This window comes from Scyliorhinus torazame, chromosome 26 (assembly GCF_047496885.1).
Source record: "Scyliorhinus torazame isolate Kashiwa2021f chromosome 26, sScyTor2.1, whole genome shotgun sequence".
Classification (NCBI taxonomy): Eukaryota; Metazoa; Chordata; class Chondrichthyes; order Carcharhiniformes; family Scyliorhinidae; genus Scyliorhinus; species Scyliorhinus torazame.
Genome location: NC_092732.1, coordinates 36,780,898 through 36,802,290, shown reverse-complemented (window position 1 = coordinate 36,802,290; position 21,393 = coordinate 36,780,898). Strand labels below are relative to the sequence as shown.

At 57.7% G+C, this 21,393-nt stretch overlaps 1 long non-coding RNA gene across 1 annotated transcript; it reads right to left on the bottom strand.

Annotated features, from left to right (window-relative positions):
- Positions 1 to 1,571: 1,571 nt before the first annotated feature.
- LOC140402977 (uncharacterized) lies at positions 1,572 to 12,562 on the bottom strand. Its single transcript, XR_011938203.1, has 3 exons — positions 12,326 to 12,562; positions 10,282 to 10,420; positions 1,572 to 1,732 (listed from the first exon to the last, which is right to left on the bottom strand). It is a non-coding gene; the product is annotated as an uncharacterized lncRNA (long non-coding RNA).
- Positions 12,563 to 21,393: the final 8,831 nt, after the last annotated feature.

Below are 21,393 nucleotides of genomic sequence, written 5' to 3'. Positions count from 1 at the left end.
GTGGGCGGGGGAGGGGGGGGGGAATACTGTCTTGGCCCTGAGGAAAAGGGTTGTCGTCGGAGCGGGACCTCAATTCAGCTGCATAGCGGGGGTAGCAGAGTGCGGCTGTCGAAACGACGTGGGCGCCCGCGGCGATCGGACGAAAGACGGCTCCGAGGGTGAAGGGCGGATATCGTCAACCTGTGGGGTACTCGGGGGCCGATAGGCTAACTCGGGACCCTGTGAGGAATATGGCGCTCCCTCGAAGCACAGAGGAATGATCTTCAGAAGAGGAACGGTCTTCACCTCCAGGACACGACTGACCGTCTATCCATTTCGTCATTGGATTATAATCAGGCCGGGAAGTAACCCCCGGCTGTATAGCTCGCCATGCTGCACTCTCTTTTTCAACTGTGAGGCCCCTAGTCGCCACACTCCCGGCGCCTGTTCGGGTACACTGAGGGAGAATTCAGAATGTCCAATTCGCCCAACAAGCAGCTCTTCCGGGACTTGTGGGAGGAAGCGGGAGCGCCCGGAGGAAACCCACGCAGACGCGGGGAGAACGTGCAGACTCCGCACAGACAGTGACCCAAGCCGGGAATCGAACCCGGGTCCCTGGAGCTGTGAGGCAGCAGTGTGCTGTGCTTACATGCCTCCCTGTTCGCTGGTGACTGCGCAATGTTCAGCACCATTCGCGACTCCCCAGATACTGAAGCAGTCCCTGTCCAAATGCAGCAAGACCCGGACAATATCCAGGCTCGGGCTGGCAAGGGGCAAGTTACATTCGCGCCACACAAGTGCCACGCAATGACCATCTCCGACAAGAGAGGATCTAACCATCGCCCCGTGACATTCAATGGCATTACCGTCGCTGAATCCCCCACAAACATCGTGTGTGTGTGTGTGTGTGTGTGTGTGTGTGTGTGTGCGTGCGTGTGCGTGTGTGTGTGTGTGTCCCCTCATAGAACATAGAAAATACAGCACAGAACAGGCCCTTCGGCCCACGATGTTGTGCCGAACCTTTGTCCTAGATTAATCATAGATTATCATAGAATTTACAGTGCAGAAGAAGGCCATTCGGCCCATCGAGTCTGCACCGGCTCTTGGAAAGAGCACCCCACCCAAGGTCAACACCTCCACCCAACACCAATTTTGGACACAGAGGGACAATTTGTCACGGCCAATCCACCTAACCCGCACATCTTTGGACTGCGGGAGGAAACCGGAGCGCCCGGAGGAAACCCACGCAGACGCGGGGGGAGGAGAACCTCGCACCCGCAATGTCGTCGCCCCCCCCCCGCCCCTGCACACCGCTCCACACAATGCCTGGACAGAAGCAATCTCGATTGAGGAAGATTAAGGTTTGAATTTATATAGCGCCTCCCGCAGCCTCGGGCAGCTGCTGAAGGCCTCTCTCCGTTTGAAATGTAATATCCAGGAAGCCGGCCTCCGAAGCCTCGGCCCGGTGGCTGGAACGTTCGAAGTTCCCCTGAATCCTTCTCCCCCCCCCCGGGGTGATGGGGGCAGGCCCAGCTGGGGACGGAGGCTGTCCATCAAGGTGCTCGCCCACCTTCGCCCCCCCCCCCCCCCCCCCCTCGCACGGGGACGCAGTCAGTGCAGAGCCCGGCTGGGGGGCACGGGCCAGTTTAGCAACGTGGTTCTGACGGTGATGTTTTCGGACACCATTCCGGGATGGATGACGTAATCCGGTCGCCATGGTTTCCTGATCGTCCCCCCGGCCGCCTCTGTGTTCCTTCAAGGGCAAAAAGAAAAAGCATTGAAGCGGGGTGGAGGGGGGGGGGGGGGGGCGACAGTTAAACGCGCGGCTCGAGCGGAGAACTCAGCAGCTACAATCCTCGGGGAGTAACGCGCCTCCTGACCCTCCCCCCCCCAGAGCCTGTCCACCATCGACAAGGACACGAGTCCGGAGTGCAATGGGAGACGCTCCACTCGCCTGGACGAGCGCGGCTCCCGACACTCGAGAAGCTCGACACCATCCAGGACAAAGCAGCCCCGCTCGATCGACACGCTAACCGCCGACATTAATTAATTAACCCCGACGGGTAGGGGCTGGAGGAGGTTACAGAGATAGGGAGGTGGTGTAGGGGCTGGAGGAGGTTACAGAGATAGGGAGGGGGTGTAGGGGCTGGAGGAGGTTACAGAGATAGGGAGGGGGTGTAGGGGCTGGGGGAGGTTACAGAGATAGGGAGGGGGTAGGGGCTGGAGGAGGTTACAGAGAGGAAGGGGGTGTTGGGGTTGGAGGAGGTTACAGAGATAGGGAGGGGATGTGGGGGCTGGGGGAGGTTACAGAGATAGGGAGGGGGTGTAGGGAGCTGGAGGAGGTTACAGAGATAGGGAGGGGGTGTAGGGGCTGGAGGAGGTTACAGAGATAGGGAGGGGGTGTAGGGGCTGGAGGAGGTTACAGAGATAGGGAGGGGGTGTAGGGGCTGGAGGAGGTTACAGAGATAGGGAGGGGGGTATAGGGGCTGGAGGAGGTTACAGAGATAGGGAGAGGGTGTAGGGGCTGGAGGAGGTTACAGAGATAGGGAGGGGGTGTAGGGGCTGGAGGAGGTTACAGAGATAGGGAGGGGGTGTAGGGGCTGGAGGAGGTTACAGAGATAGGGAGGGGGTGTAGGGGCTGGAGGAGGTTACAGAGATAGGGAGGAGGTGTAGGGAGCTGGAGGAGGTTACAGAGATAGGGAGGGGGTGTAGGGGCTGGAGGAGGTTACAGAGATAGGGAGGGGGTGTAGGGGCTGGAGGAGGTTACAGAGAGAGGGAGGGGGTGTAGGGGCTGGAGGAGGTTACAGAGAGAGGGAGGGGGTGTAGGGGCTGGAGGGGGTTACAGAGATAGGGAGGGGGTGTAGGGGCCGGAGGAGGTTACAGAGATAGGGAGGGGCTGGAGGAGGTTACAGAGATAGGGAGGGGGTGTAGGGGCTGGAGGAGGTTACAGAGATAGGGAGGGGGTGTAGGGGCTGGAGGAGGTTACAGAGATAGGGAGGGGGTATAGGGGCTGGGGGAGGTTACAGAGATAGGGAGGGGGTATAGAGGCTGGAGGAGGTTACAGAGATAGGGAGGGGGTGTAGGGGCTGGAGGAGGTTACAGAGATAGGGAGGGGGTATAGGGGCTGGGGGAGGTTACAGAGATAGGGAGGGGGTATAGGGGCTGGAGGAGGTTACAGAGATAGGGAGAGGGGTGTAGGGGCTGGAGGAGGTTACAGAGATAGGGAGGGGGTGTAGGGGCTGGGGGAGGTTACAGAGATAGGGAGGGGGTATAGGGGCTGGGGGAGGTTACAGAGATAGGGAGGGGGTGTAGGGGCTGGAGAGGGTTACAGAGATAGGGAGTGGGTGTAGGGGCTGGAGGAGGTTACAGAGATAGGGAGGGGGTGTAGGGGCTGGAGGAGGTTACAAAGATAGGGAGGGGGTGTAGGGGCTGGAGGAGGTTACAGAGATAGGGAGGGGCTGTAGGGGCTGGAGGAGGTTACAGCGATAGGGAGGGGGTGTAGGGGCTGGAGGAGGTTACAGAGATAGGGAGGGGGTGTAGGGGCTGGGGGAGGTTGCAGAGATAGGGAGGGGGTATAGGGGCTGGGGGAGGTTACAGAGATAGGGAGGTGGTGTAGGGGCTGGAGGAGGTTACAGAGATAGGGAGGGGGTGTAGGGGCTGGAGGAGGTTACAGAGATAGGGAGGGGGTGTCGGGGCTGGAGGAGGTTACAGAGATAGGGAGGGGGTGTCAGGGCTGGAGGAGGTTACAGAGATAGGGAGGGGGTGTAGGGGCTGGAGGAGGTTACAGAGATAGGGAGGGGGTGTAGGGGCTGGGGGAGGTTACAGAGATAGGGAGGGGGTATAGGGGCTGGGGGAGGTTACAGAGATAGGGAGGGGGTGTAGGGGCTGGAGGAGGTTTCAGAGATAGGGACGGGGTGTAGGGGCTGGGGGAGGTTACAGAGATAGGGAGGGGGTGTAGGGGCTGGAGGAGGTTTCAGAGATAGGGAGGGGATGTAGGGGCTGGGGGAGGTTACAGAGATAGGGAGGGGGTGTAGGGGCTGGGGGAGGTTACAGAGATAGGGAGGGGGTATAGGGGCTGGAGGAGGTTACAGAGATAGGGAGGGGGTATAGGGGCTGGAGGAGGTTACAGAGATAGGGATGGGGTGTAGGGGCTGGAGGAGGTTACAGAGATAGGGAGGGGGTGGAGGGGCTGGAAGAGGTTACAGAGATAGGGAGAGGGGTGTAGGGGCTGGAGGAGGTTACAGAGATAGGGAGGGGGTGTAGGGGCTGGGGGAGGTTACAGAGATAGGGAGGGGGTGTAGGGGCTGGAGAGGGTTACAGAGATAGGGAGTGGGTGTAGGGGCTGGAGAAGGTTACAGAGATAGGGAGGGGGTGTAGGGGCTGGAGGAGGTTACAAAGATAGGGAGGGGGTGTAGGGGCTGGAGGAGGTTACAGAGATAGGGAGGGGCTGTAGGGGCTGGAGGAGGTTACAGCGATAGGGAGGGGGTGTAGGGGCTGGAGGAGATTACAGAGATAGGGAGGGGGTGTAGGGGCTGGGGGAGGTTGCAGAGATAGGGAGGGGGTATAGGGGCTGGGGGAGGTTACAGAGATAGGGAGGGGGTGTAGGGGCTGGAGGAGGTTACAGAGATAGGGAGGGGGTGTAGGGGCTGGAGGAGGTTACAGAGATAGGGAGGGGGTGTCGGGGCTGGAGGAGGTTACAGAGATAGGGAGGGGGTGTCGGGGCTGGAGGAGGTTACAGAGATAGGGAGGGGGTGTAGGGGCTGGAGGAGGTTACAGAGATAGGGAGGGGGTGTAGGGGCTGGGGGAGGTTACAGAGATAGGGAGGGGGTATAGGGGCTGGGGGAGGTTACAGAGATAGGGAGGGGGTGTAGGGGCTGGAGGAGGTTTCAGAGATAGGGAGGGGGTGTAGGGGCTGGGGGATGTTACAGAGATAGGGAGGGGGTGTAGGGGCTGGAGGAGGTTACAGAGATAGGGAGGGGGTGTAGGGGCCGGAGGAGGTTACAGAGATAGGGAGGGGGTGTAGGGGCTGGAGGAGGTTACAGAGATAGGGAGGGGGTGTCGGGGCTGGAGAAGGTTACAGAGATAGGGAGGGGGTGTAGGGGCCGGAGGAGGTTACAGAGATAGGGAGGGGCTGGAGGAGGTTACAGAGATAGGGAGGGGGTGTAGGGGCTGGAGGAGGTTACAGAGATAGGGAGGGGGTATAGGGGCTGGGGGAGGTTACAGAGATAGGGAGGGGGTATAGGGGCTGGAGGAGGTTACAGAGATAGGGAGGGGGTGTAGGGGCCGGAGGAGGTTACAGAGATAGGGAGGGGCTGGAGGAGGTTACAGAGATAGGGAGGGGGTGTAGGGGCTGGAGGAGGTTACAGAGATAGGGAGGGGGTGTAGGGGCTGGAGGAGGTTACAGAGATAGGGAGGGGGTATAGGGGCTGGGGGAGGTTACAGAGATAGGGAGGGGGTATAGAGGCTGGAGGAGGTTACAGAGATAGGGAGGGGGTGTAGGGGCTGGAGGAGGTTACAGAGATAGGGAGGGGGTATAGGGGCTGGGGGAGGTTACAGAGATAGGGAGGGGGTATAGGGGCTGGAGGAGGTTACAGAGATAGGGAGAGGGGTGTAGGGGCTGGAGGAGGTTACAGAGATAGGGAGGGGGTGTAGGGGCTGGGGGAGGTTACAGAGATAGGGAGGGGGTATAGGGGCTGGGGGAGGTTACAGAGATAGGGAGGGGGTGTAGGGGCTGGAGAGGGTTACAGAGATAGGGAGTGGGTGTAGGGGCTGGAGGAGGTTACAGAGATAGGGAGGGGGTGTAGGGGCTGGAGGAGGTTACAAAGATAGGGAGGGGGTGTAGGGGCTGGAGGAGGTTACAGAGATAGGGAGGGGCTGTAGGGGCTGGAGGAGGTTACAGCGATAGGGAGGGGGTGTAGGGGCTGGAGGAGGTTACAGAGATAGGGAGGGGGTGTAGGGGCTGGGGGAGGTTGCAGAGATAGGGAGGGGGTATAGGGGCTGGGGGAGGTTACAGAGATAGGGAGGGGGTGTAGGGGCTGGAGGAGGTTACAGAGATAGGGAGGGGGTGTAGGGGCTGGAGGAGGTTACAGAGATAGGGAGGGGGTGTCGGGGCTGGAGGAGGTTACAGAGATAGGGAGGGGGTGTCAGGGCTGGAGGAGGTTACAGAGATAGGGAGGGGGTGTAGGGGCTGGAGGAGGTTACAGAGATAGGGAGGGGGTGTAGGGGCTGGGGGAGGTTACAGAGATAGGGAGGGGGTATAGGGGCTGGGGGAGGTTACAGAGATAGGGAGGGGGTGTAGGGGCTGGAGGAGGTTTCAGAGATAGGGAGGGGGTGTAGGGGCTGGGGGAGGTTACAGAGATAGGGAGGGGGTGTAGGGGCTGGAGGAGGTTTCAGAGATAGGGAGGGGATGTAGGGGCTGGGGGAGGTTACAGAGATAGGGAGGGGGTGTAGGGGCTGGGGGAGGTTACAGAGATAGGGAGGGGGTATAGGGGCTGGAGGAGGTTACAGAGATAGGGAGGGGGTATAGGGGCTGGAGGAGGTTACAGAGATAGGGACGGGGTGTAGGGGCTGGAGGAGGTTACAGAGATAGGGAGGGGGTGGAGGGGCTGGAAGAGGTTACAGAGATAGGGAGAGGGGTGTAGGGGCTGGAGGAGGTTACAGAGATAGGGAGGGGGTGTAGGGGCTGGGGGAGGTTACAGAGATAGGGAGGGGGTGTAGGGGCTGGAGAGGGTTACAGAGATAGGGAGTGGGTGTAGGGGCTGGAGAAGGTTACAGAGATAGGGAGGGGGTGTAGGGGCTGGAGGAGGTTACAAAGATAGGGAGGGGGTGTAGGGGCTGGAGGAGGTTACAGAGATAGGGAGGGGCTGTAGGGGCTGGAGGAGGTTACAGCGATAGGGAGGGGGTGTAGGGGCTGGAGGAGATTACAGAGATAGGGAGGGGGTGTAGGGGCTGGGGGAGGTTGCAGAGATAGGGAGGGGGTATAGGGGCTGGGGGAGGTTACAGAGATAGGGAGGGGGTGTAGGGGCTGGAGGAGGTTACAGAGATAGGGAGGGGGTGTAGGGGCTGGAGGAGGTTACAGAGATATGGAGGGGGTGTCGGGGCTGGAGGAGGTTACAGAGATAGGGAGGGGGTGTCGGGGCTGGAGGAGGTTACAGAGATAGGGAGCGGGTGTAGGGGCTGGAGGAGGTTCCAGAGATAGGGAGGGGGTGTAGGGGCTGGGGGAGGTTACAGAGATAGGGAGGGGGTATAGGGGCTGGGGGAGGTTACAGAGATAGGGAGGGGGTGTAGGGGCTGGAGGAGGTTTCAGAGATAGGGAGGGGGTGTAGGGGCTGGGGGATGTTACAGAGATAGGGAGGGGGTGTAGGGGCTGGAGGAGGTTACAGAGATAGGGAGGGGGTGTAGGGGCCGGAGGAGGTTACAGAGATAGGGAGGGGGTGTAGGGGCTGGAGGAAGTTACAGAGATAGGGAGGGGGTGTCGGGGCTGGAGGAGGTTACAGAGATAGGGAGGGGGTGTAGGGGCCGGAGGAGGTTACAGAGATAGGGAGGGGCTGGAGGAGGTTACAGAGATAGGGAGGGGGTGTAGGGGCTGGAGGAGGTTACAGAGATAGGGAGGGGGTATAGGGGCTGGGGGAGGTTACAGAGATAGGGAGGGGGTATAGGGGCTGGAGGAGGTTACAGAGATAGGGAGGGGGTGTAGGGGCTGGAGGAGGTTACAAAGATAGGGAGGAAGTATAGGGGCTGGGGGAGGTTACAGAGATAGGGAGGGGGTGTAGGGGCTGGGGGAGGTTACAGAGATAGGGAGGGGGTCTAGGGGCTCGAGGAGGTTACAGAGATAGGGAGAGGGTGTAGGGGCTGGAGGAGGTTACAGAGATAGGGAGAGGGTGTAGGGGCTGGGGGAGGTTACAGAGATAGGGAGGGGGTATAGGGGCTGGGGGAGGTTACAGAGATAGGGAGGGGTTGTAGGGGCTGGAGAGGTTTACAGAGATAGGGAGTGGGTGTAGGGGCTGGAGGAGGTTACAGAGATAGGGAGGGGGTGTAGGGGCTGGAGGAGGTTACAAAGATAGAGAGGGGGTATCGGGGCTGGAGGAGGTTACAGAGATAGGGAGGGGCTGTAGGGGCTGGAGGAGGTTACAGCGATAGGGAGGGGGCGTAGGAGCTGGAGGAGGTTACAGAGATAGGGAGGGGGTGTAGGGGCTGGGGGAGGTTACAGAGATAGGGAGGGGGTATAGGGGCTGGGGGAGGTTTCAGAGATAGGGAGGGGGTGTAGGGGCTGGAGGAGGTTACAGAGATAGGGAGGGGGTGTAGGGGCTGGAGGAGGTTACAGAGATAGGGAGGGGGTGTCGGGGCTGGAGGAGGTTACAGAGATAGGGAGGGGGTGTCGGGGCTGGAGGAGGTTACAGAGATAGGGAGGGGGTGTAGGGGCTGGAGGAGATTACAGAGACAGGGTGGGGTGGAGGGGCTGGAGGAGGTTACAGAGATAGGGAGGGGGTGTAGGGACTGGAGGAGGTTACAGAGATAGGGAGGGGGTGTCGGGGCTGGAGGAGGTTACAGAGATAGGGAGGGGGTGTAGGGGCTGGAGGAGGTTACAGAGATAGGGAGGGGGTAGGGGCTGGAGGAGGTTACAGAGATAGGGAGGGGGTGTAGGGGCTGGAGGTGGTTACAGAGATAGGGAGGGGGTAGGGGTAGGAGGAGGTTACAGGAATAGGGAGGGGGTGTAGGGGCTGGAGGAGGTTACAGAGATAGGGAGGGGGTAGGGGTTGGAGGAGGTTACAGGGATAGGGAGGGGGTGTAGGGGCTGGAGGAGGTTACAGAGATAGGGAGGGGGGTAGGGGCTGGAGGAGGTTTCAGAGATAGGGAGGGGGTGTACGGGCTGGAGGAGGTTACAAAGATAGGGAGGGGGTGTAGGGGCTGGAGGAGGTTACAGAGATAGGGAGGGGTGTAGGGGCTGGAGGAGGTTACAGAGATAGGGAGGGGGTGTAGGGGCTGGAGGAGGTTACAGAGATAGGGAGGGGGTGTAGGGGCTGGAGGAGGTTTCAGAGATAGGGAGGGGGTGTACGGGCTGGAGGAGGTTACAAAGATAGGGAGGGGGTGTAGGGGCTGGAGGAGGTTACAGAGATAGGGAGGGGGTAGGGGCTGGGGGAGGTTACAGAGATAGGGAGGGGGTGTAGGGGCTGGAGGAGGTTACAGAGATAGGGAGGGGGTGTAGGGAGCTGGAGGAGGTTACAGGGATAGGGAGGGTGTGTAGGGGCTGGAGGAGGTTACAGAGATAGGGAGGGGGTGTCGGGGCTGGAGGAGGTTACAGAGATAGGGAGGGGGTGTAGGGGCTGGAGGAGGTTACAGAGATAGGGAGGGTGTGTAGGGGCTGGAGGAGGTTACAGAGATAGGGAGGGGGTGTCGGGGCTGGAGGAGGTTACAGAGATAGGGAGGGGGTGTCGGGGCTGGGGGAGGTTACAGAGATAGGGAGGGGGTGTCGGGGCTGGAGGAGGTTACAGAGATAGGGAGGGGGTGTAGGGGACTGGAGGAGGTTACAGTGATAGGGAGGGGGTGTCGGGGCTGGAGAAGATTACAGGGATAGGGAGGGGGTGTGGGGGCTGGAGGAGGTTACAGAGATAGGGAGGGGGTGTAGGGGCTGGAGGAGGTTACAGAGATAGGGAGAGGGTGTAGCGGCTGGAGGAGGTTACAGAGATAGGGAGGGGGTGTAGGGGCTGGAGGAGGTTACAGAGATAGGGAGGAGGTGTAGGGGCTGGAGGAGGTTACAGAGATAGGGAGGGGGTGTAGGGACTGGAGGAGGTTACAGAGATAGGGAGGGGGTGTAGGGGGCTGGAGGAGGTTACAGAGATAGGGAGGGGGTGTCGGGGCTGGAGGAGGTTACAGAGATAGGGAGGGGGTGTAGGGGCTGGAGGAGGTTACAGAGATAGGGAGGGGGTGTCGGGGCTGGGGGAGGTGGTGTATCTTTCGTGAGATGCACTGCCCAGAACTGCCCAAGCTTGGGGCAGACGTTGGCCCTCAATCCCGACCACATGGCAGCCTCGGTAAAGGCCAATCCTCCCCATTTTGTATTTTCTGAAGCGCCCTTTCCTTCCCCGCCCCCTCATTGTCGCCGTGCCCTCCCGATCCTCCGCCCTCGCCGCCAACACCCCGCCCTGGAGCCGGGAGTGGGCCTTGGTCCTCGGGCACTCTCGAAACCTCCCGTGCTGAGTGGGCCCCGCAGGGGCTGGGGTCGCCGGCCCCCTCGCCCCCCCCCCCCCCCCCCCGCTCTCGTTTACCCCTCCGTTAATTTGATCTCCTCGATTTAATTCTTACTCGTAAACCCGGCGGACGGCTTGGCCCGGCATCACGGTGGGGTCCTCGACGGGCTTCTCCATGGCGGCCTGCAGCTGCCTCTTGAACGTCTCCTTCCCCGCGGATACCCGGCCCAGGAAGTTGATGACGGATCTCCTCTCTGGCGGGGCGGGAGTCGGAGGGGAGGGGAGGGGAGGAGGGAAGAGGGGAGGGGAGGGGAGGGGGAGGGCGGGGGGGGGTGGGGGAGGAGAGAAATTAAAGACCGAGTCAGCACTACTCATCTGCGGATTTCTAATCCAGGGACGACGGCTACGACGCCCCCCCTAGCGGGGCGATAGGGGGGAACGCGGCTGGGGGGCGGGAGGGAGGGGGGTAGCAGAGCTCTGAGGGGGACCTCTTGTTTTAGACGAGTGGAAACTGGAAGCTACAATCATTCACCCCCCCCCCCAGCCCCACACTCTTCAAAATCAGCAACTCTCACCGTGACTCAGGCTGCAGGGACCAGGCCCATTCACCCCCCACCTGCAAGTTCCCCCCCCTCCGAGCCGCTCGCCATCCCGACTCGGGAATATATCGGCCGTTCCTTCGCTGTCGCCGGGGTCAAAATCCCGGAACTCCCTCCCTAACAGCACGGTGGGTGCACCTACACCACACAGCGGGTTCAAGGTGGCGGCTCACCCACCACCTCCTCGAGGGGCAATTAGGGAGGGGGCAAAAATGCTGGGTCCGGCGAGCGACGCCCACTTCCCGGGAATTAATAACGTAAATCCACGATTGCAGGTGTTGCCAGAGGTGGATGTGCATGTGTGTCTCTGACTCTGTGTGTGTCTGACTGTGTGTGTCTGACTGTGTGAGTCTCTGACTCTGTGTGTGTCTGACTCTGTGTGTGTCTGACTCTGTGTGTGTCTGACTGTGTGTGTGTCTGACTGTGTGTGTGTCTGACTGTGTGTCTCTCTGACTGTGTGTGCCTGACTGTGTGTGCCTGACTGTGTGTGTGTGCCTGACTGTGTGTGTGTGCCTGACTGTGTGTGTGTGCCTGACTGTGTGTGTGCCTGACTGTGTGTGTCTGACTGTGTGTGTGTCTGACTGTGTGTGTGTCTGACTGTGTGTGTGTCTGACTGTGTGTGCCTGACTGTGTGTGCGTCTGACTGTGTGTGTGACTGTGTGACTGTGTGTCTCTGACTGTGTGTCTCTGACTGTGTGTCTCTGACTGTGTGTGTGTCTGACTGTGTGTGTGTCTGATTGTGTGTGCGTCTGACTGTGTGTGTGTGACTGTGTGTCTCTGACTGTGTGTGTGTCTGACTGTGTGTGTGTCTGACTGTGTGTGCGTCTGACTGTGTGTGTCTGACTGTGTGTGTCTGACTGTGTGTGTCTGTATGTGTGTGTGTCTGAGTGTGCGTATGTGAGTGTGTGTAAGTATGTGTGTCAGAATGTGTGTTATAAGTGTGTGTGTTTGAGAGTGTGTGTGAGTATGTGTCTGTGTGTGAGAGTGTGACTGTGTGAGTGAGGGAGTGTGTGTGAGCATGTGTGTGGATGTGTGGGTGTGTGTATGAATGTTGGTGTGAGTGTGTGAGCGTGAGTGAGCGTGAGTGAGTGTGTGAGTGTGACAGTACGGGCGAGCGTGGGATCCGGGTTCGGCAGATTGTTTCTGGAAAGGGGCTGGATTGAGAAGCCTGTGGGGTGGGAGCAGCCTGGGACAATCAGCCGCCAGGCCTGGGCCAGCCAACAGGGTGAGGGGTGGCCCCCGGGGGGAGAGCTTCATCACGATGTAGGCCCCTCCTCGGGGTGGCCCACTGGGAGAGGCTCCACCAGGATGTAGGCCCCGCCTCGGGGTGGCCCACTGGGAGAGGCTCCACCAGGATGTAGGCCCCGCCTCTGGGTGGCCCACCGGGAGAGGCTTCACCAGGATGTAGGCCCCTCCTCGGGGTGGCCCACCGGGAGAGGCTTCACCGGGATGTAGGCCCCGCCTCTGGGTGGCCCACCGGGAGAGGCTTCACCAGGATGTAGGCCCCTCCTCGGGGTGGCCCCCGGGGGAGGCCTCACGTGGATGTAGGCCCCTCCTCACCCGAATCTGAAGCTGCTGTGTACCAGCGGTGGAAGCTGCAATCCGTCACTTTGTTCCACTTGCAGCGGAAGTCGCAGACCGGACTGGCGTCCGAGGTCGAGCCCGACCGCGACCCCGACCGCGACCCCGACCCGTGGGTGGCACAGCAGGAGGGCTTGGGGGAGACCCCGTGCCCTGAGTGGGCGCCCTCTCTGGGGCCACAGTTCAGCGGCATCGTTCAGCAGCGCAGGAGGCCTGAATCCTCGCTGACGGTCACTTCAGACTGACCGCCAGCCACGGGCTTGCTGGGGCTGTGCCAGCCTTCTGACCAATCACAGCACCTCGTGGCGAGGTCACAGGCCGTCAGCCTCACTATGACTTCACAATTGTCCAATCGGTATCCCTGGACACAAATCCCTCTGTCACCCCCGACACGTCCTTCACACCAACCACCCAAAGACCTTGCATTTCTATAGCACCTACTGTGGCCTTGGGAGGTCCCAAAGAGCTTTATACTCAGTCAGGCACTTACTCTTTCAAAGTGCGGTCACTGTTGTCCAATCGTAGAATCCCCGCATAGAACATAGAACATTACAGCGCAGTACAGGCCCTTCAGCCCTCGATGTTGCGCCGACCTGTGAAACCACTCTAAAGCCCATCTACACTATTCCCTTATCGTCCATATGTCTATCCAATGACCATTCGAATGCCCTTAGTGTTGGCGAGTCCACTACTGTTGCAGGCAGGGCATTCCACACCCTTACTACTCTCTGAGTAAAGAACCTACCTCCGACATCTGTCCTATATCTATCTCCTCGCAATTTAAAGCTATGTCCTTTCGTGCTAGACATCACCATCCGAGGAAAAAGGCTCTCACTGTCCACCCTATCCAATCCTCTGATCATCTTGTATGCCTCAATTAAGTCACCTCTTAACCTTCTTCTCTCGAACAAAAATAGCCTCAAGTCCCTCATACGATCTTCCCTCCATACCAGGCAACATTGTGGTAAATCTCCTCTGCACCCTTTCCAATGCTCCCACATCCTTCCTATAATGCGGCGACCAGAATTGCACGCAATACTCCAAATGCGGCCGCACCAGAGTTTTGTCCAGCTGCGACATGACCTCTTGGCTCCGAAACTCAATCCCTCTACCAATAAAAGCTAACACACCGTACGCCTTCTTAACAACCCTCCCAACCTGGGTGGCAACTTTCAGGGATCTATGTACATGGACACCGAGATCTCTCTGCTCATCCACACTGCCAAGAATCTTACCATTAGCCCAGTACTCTGTCTTCCTGTTATTCCTTCCAAAATGAATCACCTCACACTTTTCTGCATTAAACTCCATTTGCCACCTCTCAGACCAGCGCTGCAGCTTATCTATGTCCCTCTGTAACTTGTAACATCCTTCCGCACTGTCCACAACTCCACCGACTTTAGTGTCATCTGCAAATTTACTCACCCATCCTTCTACACCCTCCTCTAGGTCATTTATAAAAATGACAAACAGCAGTGGCCCCAAAACAGATCCTTGTGGTACACCACTAGTAACTGAACTCCAGTCTGAACATTTCCCATCAACCGCCATCCTTTGTCTTCTTCCAGCTAGCCAATTTCTGATCCAAATTGCAAAATCACCCTGAATCCCATGCCTCTGTATTTTCTGCAGTAGCCTACTGTGGGGAACCTTATCAAACGCTTTACTGAAATCCATATACACCACATCAACTGCTTTACCCTCATCCAGCTGTTTGGTCACCTTCTCAAAGAACTCAATAAGGTTTGTGAGGTACGACCTACCCTTCACAAAACCGTGTTGACTATCTCTAATCAAATTATTCCTTTCCAGATGATTATACATCCTATCTCTTATAAACCTTTCCAAGATTTTGCCCAAAACAGAAGTAAGGCTCACTGGTCTATAGTTACCGGGGTTGTCTCTATTTCTCTTATTGAACAAGGGGACAACATTTGCTATCCTCCAGTCTTCTGGCACTATTTCTGTAGACAAAGATGACTTAAAGATCAAAGCCAAAGGCTCAGCAATCTCCTCCCTAGCTTCCCAGAGAATCCTAGGATAAATCCCATCCAGCCCAGGGGACTTATCTATTTTCACACTTTCCAGAATTGCTAACACCTCCTCCTTATGAACCTCAAGCCCTTCTAGTCTAGTAGCCTGCATCTCAGTATTCTCCTCGACAACATTGTCTTTGTCCTGTGTGAACACTGACGCAAAATATTCATTTGGCACCTTTCCAATCTCCTCGGACTCCAAGCACAACTTCCCACTACTGTCCTTGACTGGCCCTACTCTTACCCTAGTCATTCGTTTATTCCTGACATATCGATAGAAAGCTTTAGGGTTATCCTTGATCCTACCTGCCAAAGACTTCTCATGTCCCCTCCTGGCTCTTCTTAGCTCTCTCTTTAGGTCCTTCCTAGCTAACTTGTAACTCTCGAGCGCCCTAACTGAACCTTCATGTCTCATCTTTACATAAGCCTCCTCCTTCCTCTTGACAAGTGTTTCGACAGCTTTAGTAAACCACGGTTCCCTTGCTCGACCACTTCCTCCCTGCCTGACAGGTACATACGTATAAAGGACATGCAGGAGCTGTTCCTTGAACAAGCTCCACATTTCCATTGTGCCCATCCCCTGCAGTTTTCCTCTCCATCCGATGCATCCTAAGTAATGCCCTAATCGCATCATAATTGCCTTTCCCCCAGCTATAACTCTTGCCCTGCGGTATATACCTATCCTTTCCCATCACTAAAGTAAACGTAATCGAATTATGGTCACTATCACCAAAGTGCTCATCTACCTCCAAATCTAACACCTGTCCTGGTTCATTACCCAGTACCAAATCCAATATGGCCTCGCCTCTCGTTGGCCTATCTACATACTGTGTCAGGAAACCCTCCTGCACACATTGGACAAAAACAAACCCATCTAAAGTACTCAAACTTTAGCGTTTCCAGTCAATATTTGGAAAGTTAAAGTCCCCCATAACAACTACACTGTTGCTTTCGCTCCTATCCAGAATCATCTTTGCAATCCTTTCCTCTACATCTCTGGAACTTTTCAGAGGCCTATAGAAAACCCCGAACTGGGTGACCTCTCCTTTCCTGTTTCTAACCTCAGCCCATACTACCTCAGTAGACGAGTCCTCATCAAACGTCCTTTCTGCCACCGTAATACTGTCCTTGACTAACAATGCCACCCCACCCCCTCTTTTACCACCTTCCCTGATCTTACTGAAATATCTAAACCCCGGCACCTGCAACAACCATTCCTGTCCCTGCTCTATCCATGTCTCCAAAATGGCCACAACATCGAAGTCCCAGGTATCAACCCATGCTGCAAGTTCACCCACCTTATTCCGGATGCTCCTGGCATTGAAGAAGACACACTTTAAACCACCTTCCTGCCTGCCGGTACACTCCTGCAACTTTAAAACCTTAGTCATGACCTCACTACTCTCAACCTCCTGTATACTGGAGCTACAATTCAGGTTCCCAGGTCCCTGCTGAACTAGTTTAAACCCTCCCGAAGAGCATTAGCAATCCCCCCCCCCCCAGGATATTAGTACCCCTCTGGTCCAGGTGTAGACCATCTCGTTTGTAGAGGTCCCACCGACCCCAGAATGAGCCCCAATTATCCAGGAATCTGAAACCCTCCCTCCTGCACCATCCCTGTAGCCACGTGTTCAACTCCTCTCTCTCCCTATTCCTCGTCTCGCTAGCACGTGGCACGGGTAACAACCCAGAGATAATAACTCTGTTTGTCCTAGATCTAAGTTTCCACCCTAGCTCCCTGAATTCCTGCCTTATATCCCTATCCCTTTTCCTACCTATGTCGTTGGTACCTATGTGGACCACGACTTGGGGCTGCTCCCCCTCCCCCTTAAGAATCCCGAAAACACGATCCGAGACATCACGCACCCTGGCACCTGGGAGGCAACACACCAACCGCGAGTCTCTCTCGTTCCCACAGGATCTCCTATCTATCCCCCTAACTATGGAGTCTCCAATGACTAATGCTCTACTCCTCTCACCCCTTCCCTTCTGAGCAACAGGGACAGACTCTGTGCCAGAGACCTGTCCTACATGGCTCACCCCTGGTAAGTCCCCCGCCCCAACAGTATCCAAAGCGGTATACTTGTTACTAAGGGGAACGACCACAGGGGATCCCTGTACTGACTGCTTCCTCCCAGCCCCTCTCACCGTCACCCATCTACCTTTATTCTTCGGAGTAACTACATCCCTGAAGCTTCTATCTAAAACCACCTCTGCCTCCCGAATGATCTGAAGTTCATCCAGCTCCAGCTCCGGTTCCCTAACGCAGTTTCTGAGGAGCTGGAGGTGGGTGCACTAATCAGCAGGGACACTGACGGCGTCCCTCACCTCAAACATTCTGCAGGAAGAACATTGCACTGCCTTTCCCTGTCATCCCTGCCATGTTGGATTGTCAGAGGCTTTTCCCCAGGGTAGAGGGGTCAATTACTAGGGGGCATAGGTTTAAAGTGCGAGGGGCAAGGTTTAGAGGAGATGTACGAGGCAAGTTTTTTACACAGAGGGTATGTGGGTGCCTGGAACTCGCTGCCGGAGGAGGTGGTGGAAGCAGGGACGATAGTGACATTTACGGGGCATCTTGACAAATACATGAATAGGATGGGAATAGAGGGATACAGACCCAGGAAGTGTAGAAGATTGTAGTTTAGTCGGGCAGCATGGTCGGCACGGGCTTGGAGGGCCGAAGGGCCTGTTCCTGTGCTGTACATTTCTTTGTTCTTTGTTCGTTGTTCTATCTAACAGGGGCTGTTTAGCACAGGGCTAAATCGCTGGCTTTGAAAGCAGACCAAGGCAGGCCAGCAGCACGGTTCGATTCCCGTAACAGCCTCCCCGAACAGGCGCCGGAATGTGGCGACTAGGGGCTTTTCACAGTAACTTCATTTGAAGCCTACTTGTGACAATAAGCAATTTTCATTTCATTTCATTTCATCCCCTCTAGATAACAAAAGAAAAAGAAAGAAAGCTTACCCCCGCAACAGCCAATCAGCAGCTCCGCTCTACTGCCCTCTGCTGGAGGCTTGCCTTCACTTGAACAGCTAAGGTCCCTTGCACAGGTACACCTTCAAGTTAGGGTGACCACAATGCACGCATGCAAATTTCCCCCGCAACAGCCAATCAGCAGCTCTGCTCTACTGTCCTCTGCTGGGTGTTTCCGCGCTTAAAGGGACTGAAGTCAGACGTCGCTATGTTGCAGGAGACGCACTTGAAGGTGGCGGATCAGATCAGGCTGAGGAAGGGATGGGTGGGGCGGGTCTTTCACTCTGGGCTGGATGCGAAGAACAAGGGGGGGGGGTGGTCGCAATCCTGGTGAGCAAGCGGGTGACTTCCGAGGCGGCGAGAATTGAGGCGGATAAAGGGGGCCGTTATGTGATGGTGAGGGGTAGGCTGCAGGGGGCCCGGGTGGTGCTGGTGAATGTCTATGCCCCGAACTGGGACGATGCAGGGTTCATGAAATGCACGCTGAGCTGGACCCCGGATCTGGAGGCGGGGAACCTGATAATGGTGGGGGGGGGGGGGGAGGACTTCAATACCGTACTGGACCCGGCACTGGATCGATCTAGGTCGACGTCGGGCAGGAGGCCGGCTGCGGCCAAGGGTCCGAGGGGTTTATGGATCAGACGGGGGGGAGTGGACCCGTGGAGGTTTGCCAGGCCAGCGGCGAGAGAGTTCTCCTTCTTCTCCCCATGTGCACGAGGCCTATTCACGGATAGACCTCTTCGTGGTAAGCAGGGCACTGATCCCGAGAGTGGAGGGGACGGGGTGCTCAGCCATAGCGATTTCGGATCACGCCCCGCACTGGGTGGAGCTGGGGGAGGAGAGGGGCCAGCGCCCGCTGTGGCGCATGGATGTGGGACTGCTGGCGGATGAGGAGGTCTGTGGGCGGGTCCGGGACTGCATTCGAAGGTACATAGAGGCCAATGATAATGGGGAGGTGTCGGTGAGTGTGGTCTGGGAGGGCGCTGAAGGCGGTGGTCAGGGGGGAGCTAATCTCAATCAGGGCTCACAGGGAGAAGAGGGAGAGGATGGAGAGGGAGAGATTGGTGGGGGAGATACTGAGGGTGGATAGGAGATACGTGGAATCCCCTGAAGGAGAGCCGGAGCCTCCAAACGGAGTGCGGAATCCAGCCAAAATAAATGAGGTCTTTAGGGATCTCTATGGGAACCCTCGAGGGGGGGGGGGGGGGGGGGGGGGGGGGGGGGGAAGGGGATGCGGCGGTTCCTGGACCGATTGAGGTTCCCGAGGGTGGAGGAGGGACAGGTCGCAGGTGTGGGGGCCCCCCGATCGGGATGGAGGAGCTGGTTCAGGGGTTGGGGAGCATGCAGGCGGGCAAGGCCCCGGGGCCGGGAGGGTTTCCGGTCGAGTTCTATAGGAAGTTTGTGGAACTGTTGGGTCCCGTTGCTGGTGAGAACCTTCAACGAGGCGAAGGGAGAAGGGATTCTTCCCCGACGATGTCTCGGGCGCTGATCCTCAAGCGGGACAAGGACCCGCTGCAGTGTGGCCCGTATAGGCCGATTTCGCTCCTCAATGTGGACGCTGAGTTGCTGGCGAAGGTCCTGGCCACTAGGATTGAGGACTGTGTCCCGGGAGTGATACACGAGGACCAGACGGGGTTTGTGAAGGGCAGGCAGTTGAATGCAAATGTGCGGAGGCTCCTGAATGTGATCATGATGCCCTCGGAGGCGGGGGGGGGGGGGGGGGGGGGGGGGAGGCGGAAGTGGTGGCGGCAATGGACGCGGAGAAGGCCTTTGATCGGGTGGAGTGGAGTACCTGTGGGAAGTGCTGGGCACATTTGGGTTAGGGGAGGGGTTCATTGGGTGGGTCAAATTGTTGTACCAGGCCCCGTGGGGAGCGTATCGACAAATGGGCTGAGGTTAGAGTACTTCAGACTGTACCGCGGGACGAGACAGGGGTGCCCCCTGTCCCCCCTGCTGTTTCTCTGGCAATTGAGCCGCTAGCCATGGCACTAAGGGAGTCTAGAAACTGGAGGGGGTTGGTCCGGGGAGGGGAGGGGCATCGGGTCTCGTTACATGCGGATGACCTGCTTTTGTATATCGCGGATCCAGTGGAGAGGATGGCAGAGGTCATGCAGACCCTTGGGGAGTTTGGAGACTTCTCGGGCTACAAGCTCAATGTTGGGAAGAGCGAGCTCTTTGTGGTGCATGCGAGGGGCCAGGAGAGGAGGCTGGAGGAGCTGCCGCTCAAGAGGGCGGAGAGGAGTTTCCGGTATTTGGGTATCCAGGTGGCCAGGAGTTGGGGGGTCCTGCACCAGCTCAACTTGGTGCGGTTGGTGGCCAGATGGAGGAGGACTTTAGGGGGTGGGACGTGTTGCCACTCTCCCTGGCGAGGAGGGTGCAGTCCGTTAAGATGACGGTCCTCCCTCGGTTCTTGTTCGTGTTCCAGTGCCTGCCCATTCTCATCACTAAGGCCTTTTTCAAGCGAGTGAGCAAGAGCATTATGGGGTTCGTATGGGCGAGTAAGACCCCGAGGGTTAAGAGACTGTTCTTGGAGCGCAGTCGCGGGGGTGGGGGGCGGCTGGCGCTGTCGAATTTGTGTAGGTATTAGTGGGCAGCAAATGTGGCACTGATTTGGAAATGGGTAATGGAGGGAGAGGCGTGGAAAAGACTAGAGGCGGCGTCATGTGTAGGTACCAGCCTGGGGGCACTGGTGACGCACCGTTGCCGCTACCGCCGACGCGGTACACCACGAGCCCGGTGGTGGCGGCGACATTGAGGATCTGGGGGCAGTTGAGGCGGCACAGGGAGGAGGTGGGGGCCTCAATCTGGTCCCCGATACGGAACCACCATAGGTTGGCACCAGGCAGGGTGGATGGCGGATTCCTGAGTTGGCATCGGGCGGGAATTATAAGGATGGGGGATTTATTCCCCATCATGTGGGGGCTCGCCGCCACTGGATCCGCGATATACAAAAGCAGGTCATCCGCATATAATGGGACCCGATGCTCCTCCCCTCCCCGGACCAACCCCCTCCATTAGGGGGCAGCACGGTAGCACGGTGGTTAGCACAATTGCTTCACAGCTCCAGGGTCCCAGGTTCGATTCCCGGCTTGGGTCACTGTCTGTGCGGAGTCTGCACGTCCTTCCCCGTGTGTGCGTGGGTTTCCTCCGGGTGCTCCGGTTTCCTCCCACAGTCCAAAGATGTGTAGGTTAGGTGGATTGGCCGTGAGAAATTGCCCCTAGTGTCCAAAATTTCCCTTAGTGTTGGGTGGGGTTACTGGGTTATGGGGATAGGGTGGAGGTGTTGACCTTGGGTAGGGTGCTCTTTCCAAGAGCCGGTGCAGACTCGATGGGCTGAATGGCCTCCCTCTGCACTGTAAATTCTATGACTCTATGATTCATTGACGGGACTTTTGCCAGTCTGAGGGCGCTGGAGGAGAAATTTGGGTTACCCCCGGGGAATGCCTTCAGGTATCTGCAGGTTCGGGCCGTTCGTGAGGAGGCAGGTAGGGGACTTCCCGCAGCTGCCGGCCCGGAGGGTACAGGACAGGGTGGTTTTGGGCGTGTGTGGGCGGGGAGGGTAAGGTCTCGGCGATTTACCAGGAGCTGCAGGAGGCGGAGGAAGGCTCGGTGGAGGAGCTGAAGGCCAAGTGGGAGGAGGAGCTGGGTGAGGGCCTGTGGGCTGACGCCTTGGGCAGGGTTAATTCCTCGTCTTGCGCCAGGCTCAGCCTGGTCCAGTTTGAAGTGGTGCACAGGGCGCATATGACAGGGGCGAGTTTTTTGGGGTAGAGGACAGGTGTGTGAGGTGTTTGGAGAGCCCAGCAAACCTCACCCATATGTTCTGGACGTGCCGGGCACTTGTGGAATTTTGGAAGGGCTTTGCAAAGGCTGTGTCCAAGGTCTTGGATAGTCGGGTTGAAACCCAGCTGGGGGATAGCGATATTTGGGGTGTCGGACGAGCCGGGAGAGCAGGAGCCGAAAGAGGCCGGAATTCCGGCCTTTGCCTCCTTGGTAGCCCGGAGAAGGTTCTTAGCAATGTGGAGGGACGCGAAGCCCCCA